This window comes from Salvelinus namaycush, chromosome 22 (genome assembly GCF_016432855.1).
Source record: "Salvelinus namaycush isolate Seneca chromosome 22, SaNama_1.0, whole genome shotgun sequence".
NCBI lineage: Eukaryota > Metazoa > Chordata > Actinopteri > Salmoniformes > Salmonidae > Salvelinus > Salvelinus namaycush.
The window spans coordinates 28,875,840-28,891,817 of record NC_052328.1 but is presented as its reverse complement, the minus strand read 5'-3'; positions in this window follow the sequence as shown (position 1 = coordinate 28,891,817).

Below are 15,978 nucleotides of genomic sequence, written 5' to 3'. Positions count from 1 at the left end.
AGTGCTGCTTCTACCCAAGTCTCAGTCGAAACTATGCGGTAGGCCAAGACTACTATCACAATACCCATCTAGATTGAGGTGTGGTTATCTCTAAGGATGAGGGCATTAAAACATTTGAAAGGGTGCGATGTCATGTCACTCCAGTCGGCAGGTGTGGAGGTGTACACGGTGAAGTGTCGCTAAGAGACTTAGCCAGGGGTTTGTCCTAAATAGTGTAAATATCCAGAAGTGGCTTCCTTTCCTCTTTCCCTTTCATTCTTGCCATCACCTGACTTTCATCCAAGAACAGGATGAAGAACAGGATGAAGAACAGGATGAAGAACAGAATGAAGAACAAGATGAAGAACAAGATGAAGAACAGGATGAAGAACAGGATGAAGACAAGGATGAAGAACAGGATGAAGAACAGAATGAAGAACAGGATGAAGAACAGGATGAAGAACAGGATGAAGAACATGATGAAGAACAGAATGAAGAACAGGATGAAGAACATGATGAAGAACAGAATGAAGAACATGATGAAGAACATGATGAAGAACATGATGAAGAACAGGATGCAGAACAGAATGAAGAACAGGATGAAGAACAGGATGAAGAACAAAATGAAGAACAGGATGAAGAACAGGATGAAGAACATGATGAAGAACAAAATGAAGAACAGAATGAAGAACAAAATGAAGAACAAAATGAAGAACAGGATGAAGAACAAGATGAAGAACAGAATGAAGAACAGAATGAAGAACAAAATGAAGAACAGGATGAAGAACAGGATGAAGAACAAAATGAAGAACAGGATGAAGAACAAAATGAAGAACAAAATGAAGAACAGGATGAAGAACAAAATGAAGAACAAAATGAAGAACAGGATGAAGAACATGATGAAGAACATGATGCAGAACTGGATGAAGAACAGAATGAAGAACAGGATGAAGAACAAGATGAAGAACAAGATGAAGAACAAAATGAAGAACAAAATGAAGAACAGGATGAAGAACAGGATGAAGAACATGATGAAGAACAGGATGAAGAACAGAATGAAGAACAGGATGAAGAACAGGATGAAGAACAAAATGAAGAACAGAATGAAGAACAAAATGAAGAACAAAATGAAGAACAGGATGAAGAACAAGATGAAGAACAGAATGAAGAACAGAATGAAGAACAGAATGAAGAACAAAATGAAGAACAAAATGAAGAACAGGATGAAGAACAGGATGAAGAACAGGATGAAGAACAGGATGAAGAACATGATGAAGAACAGGATGAAGAACAGAATGAAGAACAAAATGAAGAACATGATGAAGAATATGATGAAGAACAGAATGAAGAACAGGATGAAGAACAGGATGAAGAACAGAATGAAGAACAGAATGAAGAACAAAATGAAGAACATGATGAAGAACAAAATGAAGAACAAAATGAAGAACAGGATGAGGAACAGGATGAAGAACAGAATGAAGAACAAGATGAAGAACAGGATGAAGAACATGATGAAGAACAGGATGAAGAACATGATGAAGAATATGATGAAGAACAGAATGAAGAACAAGATGAAGAACAGAATGAAGAACAAGATGAAGAACAGAATGAAGAACATGATGAAGAACAAGATGAAGAACAGGATGAAGAACATGATGAAGAACAGGATGAAGAACATGATGAAGAATATGATGAAGAACAGAATGAAGAACAGGATGAAGAACAAGATGAAGAACAGAATGAAGAACAGGATGAAGAACAGGATGAAGAACAAAATGAAGAACAGGATGAAGAACAGAATGAAGAACATGATGAAGAACATGATTAAGAATATGATGAAGAACAGAATGAAGAACAGGATGAAGAACAAGATGAAGAACAGAATGAAGAACAGGATGAAGAACAGAATGAAGAACATGATGAAGAACATGATGAAGAACAGGATGACGAACAGGATGACGAACATGATGAAGAACAGGATGAAGAACAGGATGAAGAACATGATGACGAACATGATGAAGAACAGGATGAAGAACAAGATGAAGAACATGATGAAGAACAGGATGAAGAACATGATGAAGAACAGGATGAAGAACATGATGAAGAACAGGATGAAGAACAGGATGAAGAACATGATGACGAACATGATGAAGAACAGGATGAAGAACATGATGAAGAACAGGATGAAGAACAGGATGAAGAACAGGATGAAGAACAGGATGAAGAACTGGATGAAGAACAGGATGAAGAACAGGATGCAGAACAGGATGAAGAACAGGATGAAGAACAGGATGAAGAACAGGATGAAGAACAGGATGAAGAACAGAATGAAGAACAGGATAAAGAACAGGATGAAGAACATGATGAAGAACAGGATGAAGAACAGGATGAAGAACAGAATGAAGAACAGGATGCAGAACAGGATGAAGAACAGGATGAAGAACATGATGAAGAACAGGATGAAGAACATGATGAAGAACAGGATGAAGAACAGAATGAAGAACAGGATGTAGAACAGGATGAAGACAAGGATGAAGGACAGGATGAAGAACAGGATGAAGAACAGAATGAAGAACAGGATGCAGAACAGGATGAAGAACAGGATGAAGAACTGGATGAAGAACAGGATGAAGACAAGGATGAAGAACAGGATGAAGAACAGGATGAAGAACAGAATGAAGAACAGGATGCAGAACAGGATGAAGAACAGGATGAAGAACTGGATGAAGAACAGGATGAAGACAAGGATGAAGAACAGGATGAAGAACAGGATGAAGAACAGAATGAAGAACAGGATGCAGAACAGGATGAAGAACAGGATGAAGAACATGATGAAGAACAGGATGAAGAACAGGATGAAGAACAGGATGAAGAACAGGATGAAGAACAGGATGAAGAACATGATGAAGAACAGGATGAAGAACAGAATGAAGAACAGGATGTAGAACAGGATGAAGAACAGGATGAAGAACTGGATGCAGAACAGGATGAAGAACAGGATGAAGAACAGGATGAAGAACAGGATGAAGAACAGGATGAAGAACAGGATGAAGAACAGGATGAAGAACTGGATGAAGAACAGGGTGAAGAACAGGAAGAAGAACAGGATGAAGAACAAGAAGGTGAAAGCAAATTTCTATGCATCCTTCATAATTCTGTGCGTTGCCTGTGAGTGTGTGCATGCCTGTGCGTGTGTGCATGCCTGTGTGTGTGTGTGCCTGCCTGTGCGTGTGTGCATGCCTGTGCGTGTGTGCATGGTTGTGCGTGTGTGCATACCTGTGCGTGTGTGCATGGCTGTGTGTGTGTGTGCATGCCTGTGCGTGTGTGCATGCCTGTGCGTGTGTGCATGCCTGTGCGTGTGTGCATGGTTGTGCGTGTGTGCATACCTGTGCGTGTGTGCATGGCTGTGTGTGTGTGTGCATGCCTGTGCGTGTGTGCATGCCTGTGTGTGTGTATACCTGTGTGTGCGTGTGTGTGCATGCCTGTTTGTGTATGTGTGTGTATACATGTGTGTGCGTGTGTGTGCATGCCTGTTTGTGTGTGTGTGTGTGCTTGCCTGTGTGCTTGCCTGTGTGTGTGTGTGTGTGTGTGTGTGTGTGTGTGTGTGTGTGTGTGTGCATGCCTGTGAGTGTGTGTGTGTGTATGTGTGTGGGCATGTGTGTGACGGCTGATCTATCAGCTGAAGCGCGTGGTTGTCTAGGAGTTATTCCAGGCAAGGGGGAAACAGGGAGGCGTGCGACAACCACAGTAACTGTTTGTGTTGGGAGAGAAGAGTCCAGCGTTACACACTCATCTTTATCTGGGACGGATAACAGTTCTAAGGCCAGCATCCTCCCAACGCACACAAGACCAGTCACACCATCGTTTCCAAGCCACTACTAAGCAACAACATTATAACAAGTGTCACTATCTATAACGGAACTGTAATTGATTCTACAATGGCATGCCCTGTAATTACACAGACAGACCCCCTATGGTTCCGTTCACACACAGAAAACAGACTTTCTTGTTTCTCATTGGCTTGTGCATACATACTGTATATTTCTGTTTGAGAGCTCTGTTTACAACATCCAGATTGAATGTTCTGCTTGTTTTAGCAGTGTTATGCTGAATCTCTTAAGTTTATCTTCTGCTGTTGGAATTAATGTCAAGTTAGTCACGGATACCTGAGATGCAACGGTGCTGGTGACGTCTTCAGCACTGCATGCGTGTCAGTGTGTGTGAGAGAGAGGGAGAGAGCGAGAGAGAGAGGGAGAGAGCGAGAGAGAGAGAGGGAGAGAGGATGATGATGAATGCTTGTTAATAAACCTCAATAGTAAATGGTTAATTCACACACAGATCTTGCTAGTAAATACAATCATTGACACTGACCCATCACATGAATCTCATTGACACTGACCCATCACATGAATCTCATTGACACTGACCCGTCACATGAATCTCATTGACACTGACCCATCATATGAATCTCATTGACACTGACCCATCACATGACTCTCATTGACACTGACCCATCATATGAATCTCATTGACACTGACCCATCACATGAATCTCATTGACACTGACCCATCATATGAATCTCATTGACACTGACCCATCATATGAATCTCATTGACACTGACCCATCACATGAGTCTCATTGACACTGACCCATCACATGAGTCTCATTGACACTGACCCATCACATGAACCTCTAATAGTCAGTCCACTTCTGGCAGATTGGAAATAACACACACATCTGTGCTGTGCTTGCTAATGACAATATGACGCATACACAGACTTAGGCAGAACCTGAATGACAAGCAGTGTTTGTGTTTTCAATGGAATAACTGGAAGACAACAATATATCCAGTATGTGTATTGTCAGAATAATGAGTGTCTATTATGATCATTAAACCAGTGAGCGTGTCCTCGTCTCGGTTGAGCTAATTCACAACGTCATCTTGACTTTGTTTCCTGACCCTGTCTTTGTGGCAGAGCCGTCAGGCTAGACTGCCTGAAGATGCTGGAAATGTCTGTGTGTGACTGTGTATAAATTATATGTGTTTGTTTGTGTGTGTGTTTGTTTGTGTTCACATCTCTGTGTATGTGTGTAACAAGTGAAGCGTGTGTGTTTTTTTGTTTACCCATTCTCCAGAGACAGCGATGCAGCCACCCCAAGGCCTCAGCATAGAGAACAGAGAATAATGAGAGATGTGAAGAATAGAATAGATGGAATATTATAGGAAGGATTCAGAATCACCTTCATGACAGTTGAACTCCCTGTAACCAACAAAGTAATTGTAACGATTGTTGTCGGGAGAAGGAGAAGAGGACCAAGGTGCAGCGTGGTAAGTGTCCATATTACTTTTAATAAATACGAAACACTTGAACAAAACAACAAAACGACAAACGAACAGTTCTATCTGGTGTAGACACACAAAACAGAAAACAACTACCCACAAACACAGGTGGGAACAGGCTACCTAAGTATGGTTCTCAATCAGAGACAACGATTGACAGCTGCCTATGATTGGGAACCATACCAGGACAAAACACATAGAACTACACAACATAGAACAAAACATAGAATGCCCACCCCAACTCACGCCCTGACCAAACCAAAATAGAGACATAAACAAGGAACTAAGGTCAGGGCGTGACAGTAATACAACCTGTTCCACCTCCTCTCCCACACCTCTGACTCTAGGAGAGGGTTCTAAATCTATAGTCTTTCTCAATCCATTCCTTACAAATCCCCAGGTGGTACACATTCCTTACGAATCCCCAGGTGGTGCACATTCCTTAGGGATCCCCAGATGGTGCACATTCCTTACCAATCCCCAGATGGTGCACATTCCTTATGAATCCCCAGGTGGTGTACATTCTTTATGAATCCCCAGGTGGTGCACATTCCTTATGAATCCCCAGGCGGTGCACATTCCTTACCAATCCCCAGGTGGTGTACATTCCTTATGAATTCCCAGGTGGTGCACATTCCTTACGAATCCCCAGGTGGTGCACATTCCTGAGGGATCCCCAGGTGGTGCACATTCCTGAGGGATCCCCAGGTGGTGCACATTCCTTACGAATCCCCAGGTGGTGCACATTCCTTACGAATCCCCAGGTGGTGCACATTCCTGAGGGATCCCCAGGTGGTGCACATTCCTTACGAATCCCCAGGTGGTGCACATTCCTTATGAATTCCCAGGTGGTGCACATTCCTTATGAATCCCCAGGTGGTGCACATTCCTTACGAATCCCCAGGTGGTGCACATTCCCTACGAATCCCCAGGTGGTGCACATTCCTTACGAATCCCCAGGTGGTGCACATTCCTTAGGGATCCCCAGGTGGTGCACATTCCTTACGAATCCCCAGGTGGTGCACATTCCTCAGGGATCCCCAGGTGTTGCACAGTTTCGTTCTAGCCTAGCACTTACACACCTAATTCAACTATTAACTAATTGCCAAGATCTTGATTTAGCGGAATCAGTTGTTGTGGGTCGGATCAAACCTTTCAGATCTTTCAGACTAGTGCTCAATAGAACTGATGCCAAATCCCTCAGAACTAGGCATCTGTTATCAGTCAAATGTTTCTGAAAACATTTCTGGAACTTTCAATAAATTCCGGTTCCCGGTTGGAGGTTGTCCCGGAATCAGGAGGGAATAAGCGGGAAATTCGGAATCCTCCAATCAGGATTTTTGGAAAACCAGGGAATTTATTGAACGTTCCTAGAATTTTGCAACCCTAAACTTAGTGAATAAATGTGTTGTAGCCCAACAGGTTTACATGAAGTAAGAATGGTATTTTCCCACTTCTCTGAAACATGGACTGTGCTTCTGGTAATGATCTTATCAAACCTGCAGGTGGAATGTTGTCCTTGAAACCTGGAGGTGAAGAAACCCTGATTAGAAGGTAACTATGCATCATCTGTCCATCACCATCTTTCAGTTTCAACCATTCTCTGTCTGAAAGCCTCATGGCCCTCAAAGTCCTGAGTCATGTTCAGAAGGCATGAAACAGAAGAAAATGGTCTGAAACGAGAAGGTACCGTCTGAACATATCCAGTAGGAAATGCTCGTTTTAGTTTTTTTTGCTAAATATGTTTCTATGGTGTGCCATAACGAACACACCCCTCGTGTCTCAGAGTTTTGAGCAACATCAGGGTGAGCTAAGTGTCTATACAGCTTCTCTCTAACCAATACGGGCTGCTGGCTCTCTGTCTGGGGAGCCACCTGAAACGGTGAGTTTTACTAGGTACAGTAACAGTTGAACTTCTTGGTTTTCCACATGAGTTCAAGCCAGGTCCAACACTGTGAATGCATTTAACTTAAAACCTGTTTGGGATAGGGGGCGGTATTTTCACGTCCGGATGAAAAGCGTGCCCAAAGTAAACTGCCTGCTACTCAGGCCCAGAAGCTGGGATATGCATATAAGTGATAGACTTGGATAGAAAACACTCTAAAGTTTCTAAAACTGTTAAAATTATGTCTGTGAGTATAACAGAACTTATTTGACAGGCGAAACCCTGAGGACAAACCATCCAGGAAAATAATATTTTGAGGTGACCATGTTTTCAATTGGATTTCTATGGGAATCTAGATTTCTGAGGGATCTGGTTGCAGTTCCCAGGGCTTCCACTAGATGTAAACAGTCTTTAGAAATTGGTTGATGTTTTTCTTTTGAGTAATGAAGAAGTATAGTGAACTGTTGTGTTTGGGGCGTGCGACCTATCGCTCGCTCCACTTTCATTTTATCCGCTATTGAACACGGTTTATTCCGTCTTAAATTTTATCGATTATTTACGGTATAAAATACCTAAAGTTGTATTAGGAAAGTTGTTTGAAATGTTTGGACCAAGATTACAGGTAACTTATTAGATAATGTGTAGTCATTTTGGGCGAGTTGGAACCGGTGTTTTTCTGAATCAAATGCGCCAAATAAATTTACATTTTGGGGATATAACGACGGAATTAATCGAACAAAAGGACGATTTGTGATGTTTATAGGACATATTGGAGTGCCAACAGAAGAAGATCTTCAAAGGTAAGGCATGAATTATATCATTTTATCTGAGTTTTGTGTCGCGCCTGGCGGGTTGAAATATGATTGTCATGTGTTTGTTCGATGGGGTGCTGTCCTCAGATAATAGCATGGTTTGCTTTCACCGTAAAGCCTTTTTGAAATCTGACACGGTGGTTGGATTAACAAGAAGTTAAGCTGTATTTTGGTGTATTGCACTTGTGATTGTATGAAAGTTAAATATTTCTAATAATTTATTTTGAATTTTGCGCTCTGCAATTTCACCGGATGTTGTCGAAACACAATGTCTCTAGAACAGTAAACTGTGACAGAAACACAATGTCTCTAGAACAGTAAACTGTGACAGAAACACAATGTCTCTAGAACAGTAAACTGTGACAGAAACACAATGTCTCTAGAACAGTAAACTGTGACAGAAACACAATGTCTCTAGAACAGTAAACTGTGACAGAAACACAATGTCTCTAGAACAGTAAACTGTGACAGAAACACAATGTCTCTAGAACAGTAAACTGTGACAGAAACACAATGTCTCTAGAACAGTAAACTGTGACAGAAACACAATGTCTCTAGAACACTAAACTGTGACAGAAACACAATGTCTCTAGAACAGCAAACTGTGACAGAAACACAATGTCTCTAGAACAGTAAACTGTGACAGAAACACAATGTCTCTAGAACAGTAAACTGTGACAGAAACACAATGTCTCTAGAACACTAAACTGTGACAGAAACACAATGTCTCTAGAACACTAAACTGTGACAGAAACACAATGTCTCTAGAACAGTAAACTGTGACAGAAACACAATGTCTCTAGAACAGTAAACTGTGACAGAAACACAATGTCTCTAGAACACTAAACTGTGACAGAAACACAATGTCTCTAGAACACTAAACTGTGACAGAAACACAATGTCTCTAGAACACTAAACTGTGACAGAAACACAATGTCTCTAGAACAGCAAACTGTGACAGAAACACAATGTCTCTAGAACACTAAACTGTGACAGAAACACAATGTCTCTAGAACAGCAAACTGTGACAGAAACACAATGTCTCTAGAACAGTAAACTGTGACAGAAACACAATGTCTCTAGAACAGTAAACTGTGACAGAAACACAATGTCTCTAGAACACTAAACTGTGACAGAAACACAATGTCTCTAGAACAGTAAACTGTGACAGAAACACAATGTCTCTAGAACACTAAACTGTGACAGAAACACAATGTCTCTAGAACACTAAACTGTGACAGAAACACAATGTCTCTAGAACACTAAACTGTGACAGAAACACAATGTCTCTAGAACACTAAACTGTGACAGAAACACAATGTCTCTAGAACAGTAAACTGTGACAGAAACACAATGTCTCTAGAACACTAAACTGTGACAGAAACACAATGTCTCTAGAACAGTAAACTGTGACAGAAACAGTGTATCTAGAACACTAAACTGTGACAGAAACACAATGTCTCTAGAACACTAAACTGTGACAGAAACACACTGTTTACTGAGTCCCCAAACGTCCACTAAACAAGACACAGTTATTTATAATGCTTTATACCGTGATGTTTATGTTTCCAAGAACACAAACAGAACCACCTTGAGACAGCAGCCCTGCAAGCTAGACTATGTGTGTTTGTGGTCGTGTGTGTGTGTGTGTGTCACTGTGTAGCCAGTGATTTGTGGGAGTAGAGGCTGGATGCTAACCAAGTCGTTTCCTAGGAAACGGGCCCCGATGACTGCCTCTTCAGTATCACTCTCTATACAGCTGTCAGTGTCTGTCTACCCCAGGCAGGCAACTCTCTAGAGACCTGGGCCTCCAATACTTTACTCATGTAATCCTCTCTCATACTGAGTGTTTGTCAATGTTAACTGGCTGGTTTGTTGAGCCTGGCTGATGTAAAACCTAGGGCCATGTTCCAATACTGAAAAGGCACCCTTCCTTCCTTCCTTAATGCTTCACTACCTCGAGGTTCACTGATTAACTGATACACTGCAATATTAAGACAGATGGATATGGGTTGACCAGAGCACAGTGTTAGTTATAAGCAATGATAAACCACAGAAGAGTTTGAAACATATTGTTTATTAGAATTTCAACTCAGATAAATTACATTTAAATGAACCAGAAGTCAGTAAGCTGCACAGGAGGTTGCTGGCACCTTAATTAGATAGGACGGGCTTGTAGTAATGGCTGGAGCGGAATCAGTGGAAAGGTATCAGCAACATCAAACAAATGGTTTCCATGTGTTTGATGCCATTCCATTCGCTCTGTTCCAGACATTATTATGAGCCGTTCTCCCCTCAGCAGCCTTCACTGGTGAGCTGCTACTCAATGTTTTACTGTTAGTAAAGCAGGATGACATCTTGTGTCTGCATTGGACTTAATTCTCATAATATTACAGAGAGAGAGAGAGAGAGACGGAGATAGAGACAGAGCGAGCAATAGGGAGAGCGAGAACGAAAGACAGAATGATGAATGCTGTGGAAGTTGCTTAATAACGAGCTGTGGGGAACTTTATCTAAGCAAACCCAGATAAATGGGCCAGACGAAGAGTCTTATCTGTCACATTATGGTTGTGGTGGTGTATTCTGTTCATCATGTTGTTAGCTAAGATACCATGCTTCAACAACAGGTTCTCCAACTCCGGCCCTGGAGAGTGACTGCATGTGCAGGGTTTTGCTCCAACCAATCACTAACATACCTACTAAACACACTCAATTGATCACAGTCTTCAGTCTGACTCTGGACCATGATAAGTTGGATCAGCTGTGGTAGTGCCGGGTTGGAAGAAATCCTGCACCGCGCGTAGGTCTCCAGGACCAGAGTTGGAGACCCCTGTTGTTCTACCGTGTTATTAGATTACTAGTGCAACACTAATGGACTAGACACCCACATCAATGCCTCTTACAAATGGCACCAAAACAACAACACTGGCAATAGAATAGCAACATAGAACAAAATTACAATACATTCATTTATTTTTGACTTAAAAAGAACATAGTGGCACTAATAGTGCATTCATTTTAAAACCTGGCAACAGTTAGGATGGGGATCATGAATAGTAAGCATCCATTTTGTCATAGTTTGTCATCCTTACAGACAGCACAACAGAGAGGGCAGAGTTGTTTGATGTGAAGACCAGAACCATTAAATGCCCCTTTCCCCAGTTTGCTCTTGTGATGAACCGCACAGGAGTATACCAGTTACAGAGAGTAGCTGTACTGTACCCTGGCCTATATTACTTCCTGAGGTATCCAATTCTCAGGTTAACATGGGATAGAGCATACTGGTTGTTGTAGAATGGATGATTTGACTGTTTCCTCAGTCGCTCTGGATTATAATTGGTCTTTCAATGGTACTTGAACTGTGTTTGATTCCAAACAGTGACTCTTCAAAGTTATTCAGACATTTTGAAGCTATTCCCGGTGGGCAAGATATTAGTGTCACGGTACCAGACATCACACCATATCTGAGGATGTCTGGAGTTGAAGTTAGCAAGATCTGTTTCAAACAGACAGGCCCCAAACTAGACAGCATCTCTCAGGCCTGTGGAAGAACAATCAGTGAGTCAGAAACAGAGATCTACACTGTGTTCACTTCCTGGTGTTGTTTTGATGTGTCACCAGTAGGTATGGGAAACAGAAATAACTTGCATAAAGAGATTTTAAAAATGTAAGAAAACTAAAATAGATGAACGCTAGCACAGTGCTATAGATAGCATCAGAGCTGTCCCTGTGTGTGTGTGTGTGTGTGTGTGTGTGTGTGTGTGTGTGTGTGTGTGTGTGTGTGTGTGTGTGTGTGTGTGTGTGTGTGTGTGTGTGTGTGTGTGTGTGTGTGTGTGTGTGTGTGTGTGTGTGTGTGTGTGTGTAAAGCTGGCCGTAGCTCTTCAAACATATCCTCCAATCATTTGTAAATCCCAAACCCTCATTTAACATGTTCCCCTTGGGAGTATAGCCTACCTACCTAAGTAAATAACTAACTGTAATCTTGTCTCATCACTCACTACATTTAGAGACTAGCTGGATAGGGCTTAATGAAGGCTTCTCTAATGGCTTGTGTTGGTTTGTCTCTCCTTCATCTCCTCTAGTAAAGCCATGGTCCCACAGACATCAGTCCAACATCTACTTTTGATTTGCATGTGGTTGAGTTGTCAATTAATGTGAATTTAATGTGAAATCAACAAAAAACTGAACATGTGATTGAATTTAGGTTCAAAGAAAAAAAGACGAAATTCCCTTTTTGCAAATCCAAACTGTTTTCCATGTTGATTCAATGTCATCACATGAAATGACATGGAAACAACATTGATTCAACCAGTTTTTGCCCAGTGGGGTGAGGTTTGGTCTCCAACCATCTATAGCCTTTTAGAATTTGCTGCAACATTCAATTCACTGCTTCTCCAGCCCACATCACAGACCTAAATCACAGACCTAAATCACAGACCTAAATCACAGACCTAAATCACAGACCTAAATCACAGACCTAAATCACAGACCTGTCCAGGGCCTGGTTTACCAAAAGCATCTTAAGGCTAAGTTCATTGTTCATCGTTCATTTTCTCTGTGAGGCTGATAACTTCAGAACAAAAGTTGACTACAAATATTAATTTGCCAATGTCTTTGCAATTGATACAAACAAGCAACGTATAAAAATATGCTTCAAATGAAAACTGAGATGAATGCATAAAAAAAGGCTACAGGTGTTTTCAATCATATTGAGTTCTATTTTGCTGCTTGTAGGCTACTGTCTATAATTTGTCTCCATATATGCCATGATGTGCAGCCTTACATGTGCGCACTAATGTGCCAAATTGATGATTTTGTGCATTTTTATTGGGTAAGCATTAGAATAAGCCGCCTCAATATTTGCAGCCGTAGGTGATAATATCTCTCCAGGAGCTGATCCGTCGTCAGTATTGTGGAATAACTATAATGTAAAGGAAATATTTAAATGGAGAAAGCTGATCGCAGCGCTGCCTTTCATTCCATCCTATCAGTATCGACACCTGCTCCAACAATGCACTTAGCGACCGTTCTTTAGTATGTTAAGAATGGCGCTGGAGGGTATAGCTGCCTTTTTAACCAACTGTGCTATTTTGTTAGTTTTTTCGCATTGTTTGTAACTTATTTTGTACATAATGATGCTGCTACCGTCTCTTATGACCGAAAGGAGCTTCTGGACATCAGAAGCGATTACTCACCTTGAACTAGACAAAGAGTTTTACTTTTATTGAGTCAGACACGAAGGATATACTGCATTCTCAAGACCAGGTGTATTGAGGGCGTGCGGGTGGCAGGGAAGTCAGGCGCAGGAGAGTGAACTTGGTATAAACGGAGCAGTTTAATAAATGCTGTAAAACTCAGCAAACCAATATATACAAAAATAACATACAAGGGTACAAAACCCGTCCCACACCAGAACATGACACCAGAACATGACACCAGAACATGACTTGCACAAAACATACAACAATCACCGACAAAGACATGAGGGGAAACAGAGGGTTAAATACACAACATGTAATTGATGGGATTGGAACCAGGTGTGATGGAAGACAAGACAAAACCAATGGAAAATGAGAAATGGATCAGCGATGGCTAGAGGTTCGGTGACGTCGACCGCCGAACACTGCCCAAACAAGGAGAGGGACCAACTTTGGCGGAAGTCGTGACACCAGGCCCAAATTTTCTACCAGCATCTCACATGTGCAAACAGAGGAAAACAAATAGACTGCCTTTACTCCACACACATAGACGCATACAAAGCTCTCCCTCACCCTCCATTTGGCAAATCTGACCATAATTCTGTCCTCCTGATTCCTGCTTACAAGCTAAAACTAAAACAGGAATTACCAGTGACTCGCTCAATACGGAGGTGGTCAGATGACGCGGATGCTACGCTACAGGACTGTTTTGCTAGCACAGACTGGAATATGTTCCGGGATTCATCCAATGGCATTGAGTAGTATAACACCTCAGTCACTGGCTTCATCAATGAGCGCATCAACGACGTCGTCCCCACAGTGACTGTATGTACAGTACCAGTCAAAAGTTTGGACACTCCTACTCATCAAAGGGTTTTTCTTAATTTTTACTATTTTCTATGTTGTAGAATGATAGTGAAGACGTCAAAACTATGAAATGTCCTATGACTGTGCCACGTTGGAAGTCACTGAGCTCTTCAGTAAGGCCATTCTACTGCCACTGTTTGTCTATGGAGATTGCATGGCTGTGTACTCGATTTTATACACCTGTCAGCAACAGGTGTGGCTGACATAGCTGAATCCACTATTTTGAAGGGGTGTCCATATACTTTTGTATATAGTGTAGGTGGGAGGGCATACAGGCTGTGGCCAATGTATTAATGCACAATTTACCTAAATGGGTAATGGAAACACTTCAACCACTGCATTTTTTTTCAACACTCGTTTTTTTCGCTGTGATGTCATTACGTCTAGCTGCTTTTATCCACACAAAATAGTTCAATGGAAATTCACCTTAGCAGGCAATTATCACATCTATTTTCTATGCCAACTTTCTAAATGTCGACAAAAAAAAAATCACTGGACAAGTTCATGGAAACATAGCTAGTGAACGCAAGGGGAGGAAAGACAAGGGATGAGGGAGAGGGAGGAAGGAGGCAGGACACGAGATGGTGGAGGAAGGACACAAGTTGAGGGAGAGGGAGGAAGGAGGCAGGACACAAGATGAGGGAGGAAGGACACAAGATGAGGGAGAGGGAGGAAGGAGGCAGGACACAAGATGAGGGAGGAGAGAGCAGGGAGGCAGGACAAGAGATGAGGAAGGCAGGAGACGAGGGAGGAGGAAGAAAAGATGCAGAAAAATAAAATGTGTAATTATGAGAAAAGAAGGCAGAGTGAGAAAGAGAGAGAAATGGAGAAAGAGCATCAGATTCAGAGAATGGTGTACATTAGTCTCATCTCCTCTCCGTTCCCTGTACCTACAGCCTTTTGATGTTTTAATTCTGCTTCACTGAAATCTACCCCCTCTACTCTACCCTCTCTACTCTACCCTCTCTACTCTACCCTCTCTACTCTACTCTACCCTCTCTACTCTACCCTCTCTACTCTACTCTACCCTCTCTACTCTACCCTCTCTACTTTACTCTACTCTACCCTCTCTACTCTACCCTCTCTACTCTACGCTACCCTCTCTACTTTACTCTACTCTACCCTCTCTACTCTACTCTACCCTCTCTACTTTACTCTACTCTACCCTCTCTACTCTACCCTCTCTACTCTACTCTACCCTCTCTACTTTACTCTACTCTACCCTCTCTACTCTACTCTACCCTCTCTACTTTACTCTACTCTACTCCTCACAACCAACACTCAAAGAAAAGAGGAAAACATACTAGACAGAGTTCCCCTGGACGTCACTATCTGGCCACGATATCTGTCTGTCTGCCTGTCTGTCTGCCTGTCTGTCTGCCTGTCTGCCTGTCTGTAGAACCAACCAACTGCCAGAAAACAAAACTTAGCCTGGTTACCTCAGGTGTACATGATGTCTGGTCCTCTGTGGCCGAGCTGTGATGTCGTGGTAGAGTTCAGACCTATTTTCCAACCATAGTTCAGACCCATTAGGTTGGGGTTGGATAGGAGAGAGAGAGAGACAGCAGTGTATGGATTCTGGTAATCCATTGGCTCCTACTCAGATGGGGTTGAATCTCTCATAGTCCTGATGTGTTTGTAGTGTCCGTTGAGTTGAGTACATAATAACCAGGGAATGTCTGAAGAAAACAGCATTTACATTTCATCAAAACGATTAATACTGTCCAATTTCCTATTACCGGTACACAAAAATAATGTACAGAGGGTATTTTCATTGGATTACTCTCTGTCTGGGGTTAAGAGTTTATGTGTTAATAATATTACTCGAATTTGGTTATTACATTTTGTGTTACCATTGTAATCAATATTCACATAATTTACAAACTTCTAAGAA